The sequence below is a fragment of the Camelina sativa genome, chromosome 12 (assembly GCF_000633955.1).
Source record: "Camelina sativa cultivar DH55 chromosome 12, Cs, whole genome shotgun sequence".
Classification (NCBI taxonomy): domain Eukaryota; kingdom Viridiplantae; phylum Streptophyta; class Magnoliopsida; order Brassicales; family Brassicaceae; genus Camelina; species Camelina sativa.
This window is the reverse complement of record NC_025696.1, coordinates 19,269,727-19,272,372: the sequence shown is the minus strand read 5'-3', so window position 1 is coordinate 19,272,372 and position 2,646 is coordinate 19,269,727.

The window sequence follows — 2,646 nt, the reverse complement described above, 5'->3', positions numbered from 1 at the left end:
GGGGGGTCAAAAAGGTTCAAGAAGGAGAGTTGCATCGTAGACCTACACGCGCGAGTACATTTAATGTTGCTTTTTATAATTCGCTACTTCGGTGGGAAGTAAATGCCACGTAGGATACTTTACACGTGGTTTAGCCAATGAGATTCTTCCAAGAGTCCTAGTCATTTAACTATTTAAGCCGGCGACCAATAAAAAACGCGGCTCCTTTACTACTTACATGTCTGCACCTTTTTTAATTCATGGACAGCTCTTCTTCTTTCTTTATTTCCTTTTTCAAGTATTTTTATTTTATTCAAGTATACATATTTGTGAGTTTTGACTAGGCCTGGACAAAATACCCGGATCCGAAGATCCGATCCGAATCCGATCAAAAAACCCGATCTGAACCTGTATCCGAAATTGTAAAATACCCGAACGGATTCTAAATTTCTAAATCCGAAAACCCGAACTCGAACCCGATCCGAACCGAAATCCGAACGGGTATCCGAATATATCCATATTATTAATATATAGTAGTAATATATTAATAATATTTATAATTTTAATAATATAAGTGTCCAAAATATTCAGATTTTTAAATATTTTCGATAATTTGAAATATTTAAACTATTTATTAGTAAATTTGGGTAAAAAATACTCTAAATTTTCAGATATATTGCATATTATTGAATAATTTGGACTAAATTAGATATTAAAATTTTGAGTTTTGTGAACTTCGGGTAGTACGAATCCGAACCCGAAAACCCGAAACCGATCCGAACCCGATCCGAAACCAAACGGGTACCCGAATGCCCAGACCTAGTTTTGACGCAATTGCACACCAAAAAAATTCATGTAGTCTAATTTTTTTAATATACATGGTATAAACTCGATCTTGCAAATCAAAGTTAACAAAACTCTTGTTTCTGTCTTTCTTTTTATCTGATATGCAGGGCGGTCCTAAGTATTTAGAGGCCTATACCAATTTAAAACTTGTGAATTTAATAATTTTTTAGTTAATATAATAAATTTAACTAAAATATTCTTTGTGTTATTTAGATATTTATTTAAAATATTATTTTATATACTTTTCAAAAAGAATTCTAACTGTTTTAGTTATTTCCTAAAACAAGTAACACCAAAATCATACAATAGAGAAAAATGCTAGTTACATGTTTCAAAGAAAAGAAGGAACTATAATTTATTATAATAAATTAGCAAAACCAAGTGATAATTTAGAAAAATAAAAGAAACATGATAAAAAAAAAAGACTTAAAGAGAAACAAAAAGGTTTGACAAAAACAAATACCGAGTAATTTATAAAAGAAAACAGAAAACGTATACTTCTTGACATTAAAAGAGGAAGAAAGAAAGCAAAAAAGGAAAAAATAAAACTGTATATTGGTCCATTGCATACATGAGTCGGGGAAAGATATATGTAAATGAATTACACTATATGATTATAACATTTACAATAACGTAGCTTGTATTTATGTTATTATGTAGCATATATAATATGTTACTAGATTCAGACCCACACGTACGTGCGGGATTGATTTAAAAAACTAAGTTTACTAACATATTTAGAATTTAGTATGTACATGTGGGTTATGTATGTAAACGTCTTTATTAAGAATTTTATTAACATTCATAATCCAAACTCGTACTAAATTAGTATTTGATTTGTTTTTAATTCGGTTTAGATAAAAAGAATGATCAAATTTGTTTTTGTTATCAGTAAAGACAATTATTTTTTAAAAAAATAGTAAGAGAAAGATAGTATGTCTATTTAGGACAGAAAATCCATCATATCCCGCATATGTCATATTTTTCCATCTCAAAACTATAATTTTAATAATAATTTTTCCATTTAAAATTGTATATTTTAGTCTAACAAATAAAATATTCATGAACTATTATAGAACATGGTTTCAATTTTTTTATTTTTTATATTGAACATTTTTATGTTAGGCAAACTGAAAAATATATTACATAATATATTGGAAGCATTAATTCATTTTAATTCTAACATGACCCTGGACTTTATTTTTTGAAAAAATATATTCTCATCTTGTTCGTCTCCTTTCATCCCGTTTCCATCCCATTATTCTCTTATCATTTCCTCAAAATCATGTTCCCAAAATTTAGCACACAATCACGTAATTGTTTGATTCGAAACAAAATTTAGCACACAATCGCATTCAGTTAACTGGTTTTAGTACATGCTTCTGCAAGATAAACTGAAGAAAAACAACATATTAATAATACTGTTGTTTTATTTTAGTTATACATGTTCTTGGACCCTCACATTTATGCATGTATATGTTATAAGTAAGTTGTAACATACGTTTGTTTCAAACGTATGTATATCTTAATTAAGTTATCATATATACAAATGATTGAGGTTGAAAGATTGCAATCATCCCAATTATTTTAAAAAATATTAAACACATGCAATGTTCTATTCTCTTCTATCTCTTTTATCCTTATATTGAAAATTTGTATGAAAATTAGTCCAACATGTTTATACGGTTTTTATGAGAATATCATAAATATTTTTATATACACCAACCAAAAAGAAAAACTAAAAATAAACTCAAAGAAGAAAATTAAGTATAAAAGGGTCAGAAATTCTATAACATTGAAGTTCTGAAAGTCAATTTAGTT